Source organism: Dromaius novaehollandiae, chromosome 6 (genome assembly GCF_036370855.1).
Source record: "Dromaius novaehollandiae isolate bDroNov1 chromosome 6, bDroNov1.hap1, whole genome shotgun sequence".
NCBI lineage: Eukaryota > Metazoa > Chordata > Aves > Casuariiformes > Dromaiidae > Dromaius > Dromaius novaehollandiae.
In genome coordinates, this window is record NC_088103.1 from 28,139,014 (window position 1) to 28,155,100 (window position 16,087).

The following is a 16,087-nucleotide window of genomic DNA, read 5'->3' on the forward strand; positions in this document are numbered from 1 at the left end:
GCCTGCTGCGTGTTTAGGAGGATGTATCCATGCAAATATTTTTAGGCCACTTACTTCCTTCTAGCTGGTATCTAATGACCACAGGTTGGCTCTTGGTGTGGGAGACGCCTGTAATACTTGCAGAGTATTGTCTAGTTTTCAGTATGTCTCCCTTTATCTTGCCTGACCAGCCTGATCTAGTTCACCAGGGGGAGTTGGGAGACAATCAAGTAGCAAAATATAATCAAAATCTGGGGAATGCATGCAGTCTGTTTGAAACAGACTTACTCCTGGGAGAAGGATTGTGTCTAGCCAGTAAATGGTACATGAGATGAAAAGAATTTCTCTATGAGAAGACTTCTGGTAATTTAATTACTACTAACTACCATCCAGTGCTGCTAGCGGAAATGGCTACAGTTTTCAGCTAACCTGCTGTGAAGAGTGAATGGGGCAGGAGGGTAAATTTAATATATTCTGCCTTAGTGATTAGCATTTGAGTTCAACATTGTAGCCTTTAATGGGAGCTCTGTGACTGAGTGTTCTCTAGTAGCACTGGTTTCCATGACAGCTTCTGTGTCAACTATTTTTCACACGTGCTTTATGACTTACTGTACAGCATGTGTTTAGTTTCAGAGTCCCTGCTACAGTTTTCAGGAAACCTATGACATCCACTGGACACTGTGTGGCATGGAGCAATTGCCTGCCATAAGGAATAAGAGAACAGTAAACAATCCCTACAGGAAAGGTGGGGAATGCAGCCTGGTACGTTAAAAATTTGAGTTTGTCACATCAGAATACACCTGGCAGGACTGCCAGGCTCAGGAACGTCTGTGAGGCCTTGGACTCAGAGGAACTGGCTGCTACTGATGGTCTTCTGTCCCTTTGTGAACTAACTGGTGTTAGATTTTCAGTCTCTGTCACGTTCTCCAAATCTTTTGCAAATGCTGCCTGAGGGCTCTCTCATGTGCATGTCTCTTTTTTTCCCATGCCCTGCGTGTCCTACCCAAAAAACTCCTCACTCATGCCAGACAGATATTTCTAAAAATACCAAAGGAAAACAGTGCCAGGCCTGGCACTTCTATGCGTGCTGGTGCTGGGTCAGTCATGCAACTCTGGTTGAGTTCTCACCATGTCCTTGCTGGGGAAACCTCTTCTGGGAGCAGGAAGATGTCTGGCCTTGTTCTACTTCCCCCCAGCTTGGATGGCCTGAAAGGAACAGCAGCTGCAGCCTCTTTTGGAGAATTCCCCTGCGGAGAGTCTCCCACTGTGAACCCTAGGCAGACAGGCTGAGGGGCACATGTGGCTGCATGTCTGAATAATGCTTCCTTGCAGATTGCAGCCCAGCAGTTCAGGTTCAAGCAGGGCATAGGCTGCTCTGCCTTGGCACAGTTGAGGGCATCAGTAAGGTTTCGTTTGCTCTCTGAGGACAGAGGAAGATGTACCAAGGGACAGAAGTCAACCGGAATTCACCTGAACAGAATCTGAGAAAAGTAAACAGTGAATCTGCAACAAAGCATTGAGACCCCGGCTGAGTGTTCATGTTTTGCCTGAATTAGAGCAGCCAGAATTGGCCTGGAGCACAGTTCAGAAAACAATCCTTTGGCCAAGCCCCTTGGAAAGGAGCTTTCCAAAAAGGCATTGTTTGTTCCCAGTGAGGGAGTGCTGGCTACTGCTCGTTTAGAATAGAATTCCTATGAAATACCTGTTTCCTCTGTATGAATAATGCCCAACAATTAATGTTATGGCAGGAAATATGTGAGAGATTGTTAACAAAGGTTTTGTTGCTGAGTACATTGTGCAGTCCAGCCAAAATGAGCTGTAATTCCCACCCAGTCTGATTATTTCTTCTGTGGCCTAGACCTATTCCTTGCTCTGCTTTCAAATAAGGTTAACACCTTCAAAGATTTGGAACTTCCTACGTCGTCATGGCCGACATCGACAGGCGGCACTCTGCCCGTTGATGTTACTTGGCGTTGTTTTCTTGACCGTTACCCGAAGAGCCATGCAGTCATTTTTGGCCCTTCCCAGGTCTGCCTTGGTAGTAGCATTAGTGCCCACATGCATGTAGTGATTCCTGATCTAAATTAACAAATCTGTAGTTTTCTATGTATCGTCTAGCTCCAGGCCTCTGGACTGGCCATTCCCACTGCCAGACATGCTCCGTAGAAGCTACGGGGTGGTCTGCTGTGTCCTCTGCTACATAGGAGGGTGGAAGTAAAGCTGGGCTTTCACATGACCAACAGGATTTGGAAGTGCAGCCGGTCGCCCCCCTGGGGAAACATTCTCGTTGCTGCAGAAACCACAAAGTCCCTTCCAGGGGGCCATCTTCTACCCTAGTGGAAGACATGTTCACTGGCCCATCAGGTTCAGAAAAGCAGTTTGCATTTTAAGTTTCAGCCAGTTTTCAGTGCACCTCACTGTGTGCTCGTCTAGCTTGTACTTCATCAGCTTGTCTACGGGGATGTTATGGGAGACAGTGTAGAAAGCCTTACTGATGACAAAGTAGACAACATTCACTGCTCTCCCCCCATCCATCCAGCCGGTCATTCCATTGTAGAAGGCTATCAGGTTGGTTGAGCATGATTTCCTGATTGTTTTTGTGAATCCGTGCTGACTACTCCTGATCACTTTCTTGTCCTTCATGTGCTTGGAAATGGTATCCAGGATTAGCTGCTCCATCACCTTTCCAGGAACTGAGGTGAAGCTGACTGGCCTGTAGTTCCCTGGGTCCTCCTTCTTGCCCTTTTTGAAAGGTAGAGTGGTGTTTGCTTTCTTCCAGTCCTCAGGCATGTCTCCTGATCGCCATGACCTTTCAAAGATGAGAGAAAGATTGAAAGGGGAACAGAAAGACAAGTGATGGAGAGCAGCATTCTAGCCTGGGATAGGCTAATTTATCATCTGTCAGGTTCTGTTAGATCTTTCAGCCTCTGGGAGGGAGTTTATTCAAAAGTGAAAGCCTTCTGGTGTCGGAAGATCGGTGAAGCCCGATGCAGGAAATTTTGTGTACCTGAATAACCTCAGATAATTTAAAGATGTAGAGATTGCAGCATGAGCTGCTTAACACTCCAGATCCAGTCAGGGACTATTTCACACCCAACACTGTAATCTCCCTGGCACCCATACAGCCTTGGTTTTGTGTTCCCTGACTCCCACATAGCACAAGACAGACTCAGCCTGGATGTGCTGCCAGACCAGCTGTGGAGGAGAGATGCAGAGCCTGTGATGACTGTGGTCAAACATGGTCTTTGAGAGCCCTTGGGTGCTCTGGTCGCCTTGCACCCCCACTTGGCCCTGGCCCCTGCAGGCCCCCATGCGCGCTAGAAGTCCCTGCGCTACAGCCCTCCCAGCAAAATCTTTGTCTGGGGCCTGGATAGCCTGTGGGCAAAACAACCCCAGGGACCACCGGGATTTATGTAAGTTGTGCTAAAGCCCCTTAATATGTGGTGAGTGCACTGCCTGGCAGCTCGTAACCTGGTGGTTGTGTCATGCTGTGTCAAGGTGAGGCCTAAACCTGACTCTTTGAAGGGTGCCTGGTGAGGTGCTGCCGCATGAAGGCACAGGGGTGGGATGGCGTGAAGGAGTGCTGCTGACAGTGTGGTAAGAAAAACATAGTGTTATCTCAAAACCTCCCTGGACAAGATTTCCAAGCCTGGGTGAGGCACAGGGGAAGGAGAGAAGGAGGCATGCGTCAGAAAAATACAGTGTGCTGGGGAAGCAAGTGGGTACCAAGGGCCTGTGGCTATGGGGCAGAGTGGCACTGTGAGGTAGCGTGTGTGGGGAAGGGGGATGAGTGTAACTGTGTGAGGCTGGGGGGCGCAGGGGACTGCTCGTGAGAATGTGTGTGTGGGAAGGAGGGAGGTGTCAGAGCAAGGACTGTGGGGAGGTGTGAGTGCCTGCGGGCGAGCGGGGGCCGTCTGGGAGCGCTGGGCAAGCGGGGGAGCGCACTGGGGTGGGCATGCGGGAACGGAGCAGAGGCTGAGCATGTGCGCCTTGGGTTTCTGAGTAAGAACAAACCAGGTCCACTGCTGGGGAAAGGTGGAGCTGGAGCCAGGGCTGGTCTGAGGCGGCCCCATGGCAGGGTAAGAGTGCATGCTGTGCTGGGGTAGGAGAGCACGGCGGCTGCAGGGGTGGGAGTGTGTCCGTGAGCTTCGGGAGGCTGCAGGTCAGTGAGGAGCAGCTTGTGGCCTCCGAGCCTTTCTTCTCACACTGCATTTCACTGTGTCTCATCCTCGGGGTGGTTAGCCTTGCAGTCACAAACCCTGTGCGTGGCAGACCCCCCAGGAGAGCTGAGCCAGGGAAGCCCTGTTCGCTCTCTCTGCATTCAGTGTGGGTTAACCGAGAGCCCATAACCATGTGTGGCTGCAGCTCCACTGAGACAGAGCTGTTTATTTTTGAAGCGGCTGGGCGGTGCTGTGAGAGAGGTGGGTAAAGTTCAGCTGGGATTATTTTTAATACCCCGCGTCTAGAGGGAAATGCAGAGGTCCGCTTGATTAGAGCTGCTTTTTCCATCCTAAATGTATCTGTTTACATTGTGTGAAGTCCTTGCCATATTCTGTATCTCCCTGTCCATTTCTACTCTCCCATTTTGGCTGCCCCTCAAAATGCTTCGTTTGGGGCCAAGACACTATGGCAGGCAATGCACTTTGCCTGGTCAGCAGGAGGACCCAGCCCCTCTCTCCTCAGTGCTCCTGTGAGCTGTCCTTATGGCTTGTTCCCCATCTCCCCTGGAGGATGAAATCTACCTTCTAGCAGGCAATTCATCATCATACTTGGTGACAACACAAAGCTCTCCTGTTGAGATATCTGAGTGCGTCCCCTCGCTGAGATAGTACTTTCCACAAAGCTTGGGGAATTAGGCTGTATTATACTGGGCTGCAGCTTTGCTCTGGACCCCTCTGCCAGGCTCCAGGACTGTCAGCAAGAGTGGAGTCAGCAAGAGGGCTAGGCTGAACCACGAGGACCTGTACTCACCTCCGTGCTCGGCCTCTGGCCTGACTTGGGTTGACTCACTTGGGCTACTCTTGGCCTTTGTTTCCCCCTCTGTAAAACGGGATTAACAGCACTGCCCTGTCTCTCAGGGATGCTGAGGAGATAAACGCATTAATGTTGGTGTTAATTGTACAGGGTGTCAAGGAGGGCCAGAGTAGTTAAGAGAGAGTTTAATGGACAGCCAGATTTTCCCCTCACTCACACCTCCACTCTCTGAAACCACTGGGATGTCACCAAGGCCTAATATTTGTAAGCGCTTGAGTGTATGTGCATGTGTGTGTGTGTGCATGTGTCACACTGTAGCATCGCTCTTACTGTATTCAAAACAGATGTTGAGATGACAATTTGATCCCCTCCTGCTCTGGCTAAGCTGAGTGGGCGGAATCTGGACTCTAGCTCGCAGCCGAGTGTCCGGCCAAGAATCTCCAGGCCTTTCTCTGACATTAACAGGACCCCCTGGAAGTTTGGGAAATGTTGTTGTATCAATGTACAGCTGGAGAAGCCAGAGCACAGTGGAACAAAGTGGACTTGCTCTGAATGGAAGGGAGAGTTGGAGCATGAAGTCTGTAGGTGTAACTTCCTTGGCCAAACCACTAGATGGGGACTTTCCTACCAGATCTGTGAAAAAGGTGTGTACAAAAATGCATTTTCCAGTGATTTCTCAAGGACCTGTCAGTGAAAGCACAGAGATTCTTCACATTGGTTTCACAATGAATCAGATCCAGACAGGGGTATGGGAAGGGGCTTCATGGCTTAGTAACAAGATACAGGGGAACAACATTTAAAAGCATTGCTCATTTGAGCCCTCTCCAGGCACCAAGTGCCCTCTCACCCGAACTGGGAAGAAGTACAGTGGTTCAGAGCTCCCAACCATCTTGTTCGCTACTGCATATGAGGGGATGCTCCACCACCTCTGCAAATCCCGGGATGCCCAGAGGTGACTTGCTTGTAACAGCAGTTTGTGCAGCTCTAAGTTAGTGTGCGCTGCTCTGTGGCACAGTAGTGGTGATATCCCCAAGGCCCAGAGCAGCTCATTCTCAGCTGCCTCCACCCTGCATCTGGCAGTTTGCTCCATTCTGCCTCAGCACGGAGGACTGTAAATACGGATTAGCATCTCCTCAGAAACTTAATTTTGCTTAGACAGGACTTCTTTGGAGGGGGGAAAAAAGGCAAATATTGCTCAGTGACTTCAGCTGTGCCTGGTGGCTATTATATCCCATTATTTTAATGAACATTTGACTTTATTTGCCTCTGCTCTCTAGACTCATTCTTCAAGTAGAAGAATATTAATGTTTGACTTCATTCCAGTTCTCCCTTCCTCTTTTTCCCTCCTTTTCCCCCCAGTCCTGGCAATGAGGTCAGACATATCCTCTGAATCAGTGTCCACTCATACACTAGTATGTCTGTCCCTAATGTTCTGCACATTTTCAGGCTGAGATGCTTGAGATTGCTATGAGTCACTGAAAGAGGATCTGTAGCTCTGATCCTTTGAGGAGCAGATGCTATAGGTGCTCTGCCTCTTCAAGATGACAACCTCACATCCAAGAAGATGAGAAGCCTAATAGTAAGCAGCAGCAAACGTACAAATTAGGTCTGTCTCTTACAGAAGGTGAAGAGTCTGATGCTCACTGAATCACAGGTGTTAGAAATGCAAAGGATGCGAGTCAGCTAATCCCCCAGGCTACTGGCCTGTGGCACACTTGTGTCCAATTCTGAGAACTGCAAATCCCACAGAGGAAGAATTTTAACAAGTGTATGGTTTCCAGGACTGATTAGGCTATATCCCCAGTAGCTACATCTTATTTCGCAGAAACCAGGGAAATAAAACTTACTGCTCCAGAAGCTCAGATTGCTGGTCTTGTGTGCTAAGAGAATCCTTTGTTGCCTTCTGCAGTACAGAAGGTCAAGGACACACAGCTTTGTAGTCCTGCAGTTCTGATTTCATCCCGTTCAGGGTGAATGTACTTGTCTGTGACTGCACACAGAGGTGCCCCCCACCAGATTCAGCCCAGCCCACTCACTGGTGTGAAGTGACAAACCACGATTAAATAGAGGAAGCAAATGAGGGGTGTTCACGATGGAAAAGCCTGGAAAAGTGCTGCTCTTGTGGAATACAAGGGTGCAGAAAACTTTTCTTTGAGTTTAGTTTTGCCCTTAAGTCAGGGGGAGACTTCTCTAAAAGCAGTCTCTGAGAGTTGTGTGTAGGGATCAGGGGTTTGTGCAGCCCATTTCCCTAGCTGCGGTTGGACTGGTGTTAGCAGAGGCACAGAAAGTCTCCCATGAGCCTGGGTCACTGCCAGAACAGGACTTGCTTTCACTGGCACATGTATGCTGGAGTTACTTTAAAGTCATTGGAACATCTGAATGTGAAGGAGACCCCAATATGAAATCTTATTCCCTGCTCCTTACCCTCTTGCTGAATTCTAGTGAAGGGACAGATTTACCGTGGGAGAACACGTGGCCCAGGGGCCTGCAGCTCTTCCCCTTAAGACTGATTAATACAGTGTTCATACTGGAAGAGGAGTCATACAGCTGCACACCTTCCCCATGTCCAGCTAGAGCTAACACCCATGCTCAAAATGTCTGTACTTCTTTCTTGGAAATGGCCTGTAATTCACAGCTCTGAAATACTAGCTGAAAAGGGTTTCATGTCCTTTTGTCCCCCCTGCCTTGCTCCCAGGTTGATAATGCCCATTGGCAAAAGTCCATCAAATAGCAGATGAGGTGGTGAATGCAGTCGGAGATGAACTCTAGGACTGAACTTCCCCTTGTCCTAGAGATATGTGCATGTCTATAGGAGGAGTAATATCTTCCGAACTTCTGAGGGATCACAAAATGCTTTGAAGACTGGAAACAAAAGAAAACAATTATGCTCAGGAATTACTTTTGCCACTGTTGAGATGCAGCCCAATCTCTGGGATGCAGCAGGGCAGCCTATTTACCAGCAAAGTTGTGCAGCAAAGCAGTGTACGAAGGGAACTAAATCACCAGCAGGAATGTGGAAGGGTCTAAAAAACGCTTTCCTAATTGTTACATGGCCAGGATATCAGTGTTGGTATCATGCTACTCCCATGTGTCACAAGATCACTGATAGCACAAGCGCTTAAGACAAGCGCTTTCTGGCTGAAAGAAAGTATTTGCAATGGCACAAAGCTCCTAGTGTTGGGCTGGATCCTGTAGCACTGAAGGGGAAGGGGAGTTTGCTTTCAGTTTGTGTTGCAGCTGGGGCAGTTCAGTTTTACAAGAACAGTGATTCAGGAATGATTTGGGAAAACACTCCCTGTTAAATCTCCCTCCTCGGATCCCTGCAGATCCATGTAGGGCATTTCCAGAAATAGGGTCACTTGGGAGATATGAATAGGTGTGAACACACAGTGGTCCTGCTGCAGCAAGACCACAGACCTTTTTTATTCTTTACTCCTCTTAATTTCTATATAGGACTCTCCAAAATGCTGTCAGATTCTGAGTTACAGGCAGTCTCCTCAAATCTCCTTGTTTTGAGCTCTAAATCCAGGACAAAGTGTACTAGAACCTTGCGGCATGACAGAAGGCATCCCTAAAGACCTATCTATTAAGGAGGAATTAATCACTACAAAAAAAGACTTTGACTAGTGCTTTAAATGCAAGGTAAGAATCATGGTTAGACCAGTAGAAGAGAAAGGCTATAGACATGAGTTCAATCTTCAGCTTTACAACTGGCTTTCGAGGTGGCTTTGAGTAAGTCACTGCTTTTAGTTGTGTCTCAGTTCCCATCCCCCCTGTAAAATATTATTTACTTCATCTCTAAAATGTTTTGAGCTTGAGGTAAGATCTGAGCCTTATTGTTCACTTTCTGGTGGCACCGGAGATTCAGAGCAGTCTCTTAATATAAACACCCACCTCATCAAATTAAAAAGAAACTCTTTCACTGTTTTCCTGCTGGGTAGTAAACCATTACACTTGTTGGAATTTAAGGTAAAAATTAATGATTTCCTTCCTGTTCTAGAGGAAGCTTTACTTCCGGAATCTGGGAAATTCTTTTCTTAAACATTCCATGTAAATATAATTCTTTTAAAAAATAATATGCATGGCTTAAGTCATCATAAGCACAATGGTTATTGTATATAAAAGAATTGGGGCAGTATTTTATAACTAGGTAAGTGCTATATTTAAGAAACTGAATAAATCACGTTCAAATCTGCTGATGTTAAAAATGTCAGATGCCCCCAGGGAAGGTGAAGAGGGTGTGCTAAGGGCCATGAGTGGCTGAAGAGCACAGTCTTATAGAAATACTGCAGTACAATATGGAATTCATTTTATTAAAAATATAATAAAAAATTGAACATTGTTTCATTGTTTCCTGCACTTGCAATCCAAAAGACTTATATTGTTCTGATCTGTACTGCAGTCCCAAAGGGTTTTAAAAGATCCTTCATAGGAAGTGAACTTTTACTTATTGTTAGCTGGTTGATTTGCTCTGCTGGAGGTAGCTCTAGTGGGAAGGGCTTTTGGGAGTGGGAGAAGGACATTCCTTGTACTAGATTTTTTGGAAGCTCCACCTGGCCATTCTAGCCACCTCTTCAATGATGAAAGCCCTTTCTCCTGAAAGCTTGGGCACCCTCCATAAGATGTCAGGATGGCAAAGCACCAAGGAATGACAAAACTCTGGTGTGACTTGCTGTTCATGCTCCAAGGGAGACCGTGCTGGGGGGGCCTGGTTTGAACTTCAGAGTAAGCCGGCACTGGGTTCCTCCTCCTTGGGCAAATGGTCTAGCCCAAGAGAACAGGAATTAAGACCAAACAACAAGCATCTGTGTGAGGTGGGGAGTGTCTCATGACTCTCAGGGGCCCTTCAGCTCTGACCGTTTGTGGATGTGTGTGGTGCAGGCATTCATTGTGCAGACTAGCTCTGTGGCTCGAGTCCATCTGAAACCTTGTGGTTTGGGTTTTTGAGATCTATTCAGTCACTAATATTGGCTGTGATGGCTGTAGATATTTTAGCATTGTGTATGAACAAAAGGATCTAAAGGGAGCTAGGTGCTAATTCCCTTAAGAGCCACTGCTTGTGTGGCTTTAGTACTTAACTCCTTTATCTTCTCAGGGAAATCACACTTTAAAGGGTTTATAGTTTAATTCTATCCTCCCTTCAGGTTTAATACTGCTTTGAATTACCTTGTCGCCTAACTCCAAGCCCTTCTCACAAAATACAATAAACACAACAAAGTGCTCCTTTCCAACCTGCCTCAGCAGCTGTTGATAATTGTGTCAGCCAGTAAGTCTTGTCAGAAAGTTGCTGGGCCGGGACTGGTGTGGGAATGAACCATAAATAAGAGTCCAGTGCCAGATCTATTTGAGTTAAGGTCTTCAGGGGGTAGGAGGTTTTTCCACAGGGGCTTGCACTTATATAATATCGTCCTGGACCATATTGCCCACATCTGTAATGCTTCTCCTTATGCAATGGCGTGGCACAGGAGAACTACTGGAGCTGCTGGGCTGCCTGCCAAAGCCTGGGAGAGGAGCTCAGTGGGTCAGCAGAGCCCCAGATGAATGCCTTCATTAGCAACTGAAGTGCTTTGGAATGTCTTCCGGTGGTATGAATGACCCCCTCAGTGCAAGCCCACAGCATACCGTGGGCTTTGTACAGCAGAAGATACAGCTGTTGCTTGAAACTTTGTACCCAGAGCCCTAGAACACTCCACTATCTGAAAGGTCCACTGCAAGTAAGATGCCCAGCTCTCTTTACATCTTTGAACATCCCAGGCAAGGCATTTCCATGGACATGAACTATGTTAAATAGTATTTGGTGCCAGAACCTGCTCTCTCCTCTTCTCTTCTGTTCTCCTCTTCTGTTCAGCACATATATCTCTGATTGCTTCTCAGGGATATATGCATGCATCCAAGCCAATGTGGCTTAAAAGACTCTTCCTTACAAGACGGCATTGGTTTTATTTCATTTCTAATGTCAGCTGCAAAAACAGTCCTTCATTTTAGAACTGTAACCATAGCATCAGTGGAATTAAGTTGTTAGAACCACTCAATGTATCTTTAAACAGAAAGCCCACGCTCATCTGATATGTAGCTGGCATCACTTTTTGAAAGGATAAACTTTGCCCTTTGAACTTTGCCCCAAAATCATGAACAGGACTAGGGTATATGAAACTTTCACTTTGGAATGAGTCCAACCTAGGCTGTAACCAAATCTGAAATACTTTTTTTCTGAGTAACTCTTACTCACCCAAGGAGTTCTGTTCACTTCAGTTGCATTACTAATGTGATTATGGGCTGAAAACTGAATGCTGTGTATGTGATTTCTAATTTGTGGAGACCCCTGGAAAAATTTCTTCTTACTTAATTTTAATTAAGTCTGGCAAGTTCTTTTTGCCTCAGTAAGAAGACCAGACCACAGAAGAACTGGTGAAATAATCATGGCCAATCCCTACCACACATTGTTGCACGTCGACATGTTACTACACACACAGCTATGGGTGGTGCTGGAGAGGGACCTGGAAAAAAACAATCAAGGATTTAAATTAAGAGACACTTAACACATGGGGAAAATAGCAGGACTTCATCTTATGTAATATACAGCAGTTTTGTTTAAGTTAAAGCTGATGGATGTTTTAAGGCTTAGGATATAGCCTATAAATTCTTCAGCATTTCCAGAAAATTGGTAGATCTGATGTAAGCCACAGCAGAATTGCTCAGAGAATCCTAGCAGTGAGTTGCTAGAGAAGACACCATCCAAAAAATCCATACAGAGTATCAATGTCTCGCTCCCCTGCAGCTGCCTCCTGCAGACCATTAGCTGTTTGCTGGAAGACACAGAACAGGAGCGTGTCCCTGGCACTTTACTGAGCCACTCTTTCTAGGCCTGATCTGCTAGTACTTGCTCTTCTTCACACTCAAGCACTGCTGAACTGTGTGCCAGGAGACCCCTTGCCTCTGAGCTGAGCAGCTGGAGGGCATTGAATCATAGACACCCATGGGTTCAGCTGGGACAGCTGGTGAAATCACTGTCCTTGGCTGTTTGTCTCATTGCTCTATTGGAGGCTGTTTCCAGCATGTCTGGAAAAGCCTTCAATACTGTGGGCTGTAGTAGTTCAGAAGCAGTCGCATGTACAGTTAAGCCACCCCTGCTGCAGGGGCAGCAATCGCTGAGAGCATGACGGAGTGGAGAGGTTGGGAAGGGCGACCCAGGCTGCCACCCCAACCTGTCTTCTGTGGCTTGTGAGCAAGTTCTCCCAGCTCCCACCACAGGTGTCAGGGATGGTTATGGGTATAAGGGGACCTCACCAAGGTTCCCTTGTATATGCCTACCCTGAGCTGGCAAAACATCTTCTAGGGGCTGTGGGTACATTTGAGAGCATCCTCTAAGGATTGGTTGGGATGAAGGTGGTTAAGAGCCCGCAACGCGTTTTGCATTGTGGACTACTAGGTCAAGGCAGAGACTGTGGCTTTTGGAGGTAAAAGCAGTTTCTTCCTGAGGCGATTTCTTACTGAGTGTTGATGACATTTTCAATAGTTCTATATTGACATAAACTACAGATGACTGGACTCTTCCTTCGTACTCCCAAATCCCTGTCCCATTGTAGCTTTCAGTGACTAAGCCACAGGAATCTAACTAGACAAATCTTGGAGACCAAAGTCTGGGAAAGGCAAAGAACCTGGAGCTGAAGTCTTTAAAAACTGATTAAATCTACAAAAGTGTTTGTTTGTAGACAGATTTAGCATGAATATGTTTTATGCCCAATTCGCCCTGAAGTCTGTCTCCCTCAGTTGCCTCTCTACAACTGTGTGTGGAGAAGGGTGAGGGAGGGAGGTTCATGAGAAATTGCATAGTGATATGAACATTTGTAATTTCAGGCAAATATTCCTTCCTGCCTCCTAAAGGTACAGGAGGAAAACCATAACTCTGAATTTTCTCTTGCCTATTAATGCAGAACCACCACTCTTTCCCACTGTAGTTCAGCTTTACAGGTGTCTGACCTGGGGCAGTTTTGATTCAAATTGCCAGGATATACATTTCACATGAGAATGTGGCTATGGAAGAGTATAGACTGAAAGCCACTGGTGAAAGTGAATTAAAATGTGATTCTTACACAAACACAACAGAACAGTCCCGTGGTACATGCCATTCTTGTCCTCTGTTTGCTTAGGATAATAAGAATATTACGGAGAGCAGATTGTCTCTGCATCATCATGTTGTGTCTGCATTTCTGTTATAAACCCCATTTTGACCTTCCTTCTCTGATGCTGAGTTTCACAAGTACTTGATTAAGTTGTCCTGGCTTCGTGCCACTCTTTTCAGCCCCCAGCATGCCTTCCTTTGCCCTTTCCTTTGTACTAGCACAGCTCTTTGCACACCCTGGGGAGGGGTGGACTGGGGAACTGATCACAACTAAACATTATGTAAATTTTCCTGGGGTTAAAAACCTCCACTCTGCTTTCACCAAAGCTTTTTCCTATCCAAGTTCAACATCTTAAATAGAGGCTGTGCAAAAATGGGATATTTTGTCTCGAGTAAAATCCTCATATATCAGTATTAGTTTTCATTCCAAGCTGTGAGAAAGAGACCAAATAACTACCTTGTTTCCCACACAAAAAGAACTATTAGGAAAAATGGGGAGTCAAGAATCTCAAAATGGATGAGGGACGCAGTCTACAAAGCGTTCAGGTGTGCTGCACCCTGCTTTGTACAACAGCGGGGAGACACCAGGCCCAAAGGCAGAGGAGTATTCAGCTGCCTTGGAGTAGAATGCTTCTGTTCAGTTGGCCAAGACAAAATGTTTTGATTTCACCTTAATGAGTCTGAAATGGAATAGTCAACTCTCAGTTAACTGTGGGTGGATTATTTGTGTTGAAAAGGGACGTTTTTTAACATTGTGTCATACAAGCGGCTGGGTCTGGAAATGAAGTTTGTGGCTTTTACTTGGCTGCAGAGAAGCCTTGCCGCCATGAAATATATTGGTGTGCTTTAATTGCAAAATTGTTCAATCTATCTTCTGATAACCTACAATTGTAATGTTTTTTGCAGCACTGCTAAGCCTCACAGTATCTGTTTACTCATTTTTAAAGCACCACCTATGGCAATCAAGTGACTGAGAGAATTTCAGCTCCTCTTAGAAAACATACATAAACCCTGTAAAATGGAAGAGGAACTCTGAAACAGAATGTAAACATTCATGCCAGAAGGAAGGTAAGTATTTAATTATTTTTAAATGTCCTAATTTTTGGAGGATGGAGCAGAAGGGATGTCTCAGTCTGATTTTCATCATCTGGGATGTCAGTACTAATTGCTGATTTGAGGAGGAGAATGTGACTTAACAAATAGCTAAGTAAAAGTTCAGATATACACAGAAGTTAGTGTATGGTAATACAGCAGTGCACATCAGCTCAATTGTGGTGACTGTGTATGTGCCTATGTGTCCTAAAGTGGAAAATGTGATATCATTTCAGTTAGCTTAGTCCTCAGAGAAAGAGGATATTGAGCTAAAATTAACAGATTCATAGTTCATGGCCAGAAGGGACCATTATGATAATTGATCTGACCTCATGCATTACAAAGGTCACAGAAACTCATTCAGAAATTCCTTCAACCAGTCTATAACTTGTAGCATTTTTTGAAAGATACGTACTCTTTAAATAAAGACTTCATGTGACTCTTAACCTATTTAGAGATCTCTGAAGAACTGAGTTTATTTACATGCTGCAATTACATTTTTTAATTTGAATTTGACAAAGTACAATAGCATTTTTTTTCATTTTTATCTTGAGACATAAAATATTTTTGTCTTGCACTGGATATACATATGATTGCAGGATACTTGCATCAAGCACACATTTTTGCTGTGGCTGCCAGTGGAGTCTACAGTGACTAAGTTTGATGTTAAAACAAAAGTGTAAAGAATATGCGTATGAAGTCCCAGGTCACTAATGTGGCCACATGAGCAAATTTCTGAGCCAGGTCATGGGAACCTTGTGATGAAATTGGCTAGAAAGAAGAAAGTGAGAAAGAGAAAGAAATCACCCTTTCTGGGGAAGGCAGCTTCACATGCCGAAAGTAAACTTGCAACACCAAAGAGCACAAGCAGGGTTTAAAATAGGATAAAGCACTTTTGTGAAAGTGTAATAGATTACAAATCGTAACAAATTAGTGTAACAAAGTGTAGCAGATTACAGACAGAAATATGTAGCACTGGTTTTGTGTGTATTTATCTGTCTATTTAATAGGTAACACATGAGGTCACATGTACATCCTTAAGGTGGTGTGCTATTATATCAGATATGAATCTCATTTTTAATTTTTATCTTGATAAAAATCTCTGGACTTTGAAGATTTTTTTAACAAAAAGCCCCAAACTCCAAACTCAGACTGTAACCTCTGTGAGGCAAGGATAGCTTTTACAAGATACTTACACAGTGCCCAGCACAATGGAGCTCCAACCTCAGATGAGGCTGTAGACACAGAGCCAATCTGAATAATAATCATTTGGACTATGAATTCATTGGTGTCTGTGAATCAGTGCTTTGTGGAGATGGCTTCCCTTTCCCAGTGACTTACCTCCCCTCAGGCTGAGAGAAGAGCAAGGGCTCATCCCAGCGAAGTTTCATTTCTGATCACAGAACTTCAGCTGCGCCATCTCCCATCCCCTACAAAATAGCACAGGGGCTGGAAAATAATCCAACGTTAAACAGCATCACAGTGCTGGAAGCCTTTTCCTGCTGCCATTTTTATGACCTTAATTAACACAGGCCAATCCATAAATCAGATCAACACCAGGAGATAACAATGAATCTTGCTGAAGGCAGCTTTAATAGGTGCCTAAGCCCCCAAAGAAGTGGACAGTACCGGCATTTTAAGTGCACGTGTGAGGTTGAAAGGGAACAGATGTCCAACTGGGGCTGCTGCCTGTAAGGGTAAGTCTGCAGGGCTGTTGGATTTCCAGAGAGAAACCTGTTTTGACATCTTAATGGCAAAAGTGTCTGGCAGAGGCCGATGGAGTGGTGATAAATACTGCCTCCCACCCTGTGTGATCTCTGGGCAAGATGGGGGTGCTTTCAGGTTCAGCATCTGGCAGGATGCCATCACCACCTAGCTGGAGTGCTGAATGGGTCGGGGAGAAAGGGAAGGAAGACTGTA

At 45.6% G+C, this 16,087-nt stretch overlaps 1 long non-coding RNA gene across 1 annotated transcript in view; it reads left to right on the forward strand.

The window, feature by feature from the left end:
- The window catches only part of LOC135328719 (uncharacterized), an 88,489-nt gene that overhangs the window by 35,488 nt on the left and 36,914 nt on the right, over nt 1–16,087 (forward strand). Inside the window, exon 3 of the long non-coding RNA XR_010389723.1 lies at nt 14,023–14,143. This is a non-coding gene — a long non-coding RNA (uncharacterized LOC135328719). The remainder of the gene's footprint in view (nt 1–14,022; nt 14,144–16,087) is intronic.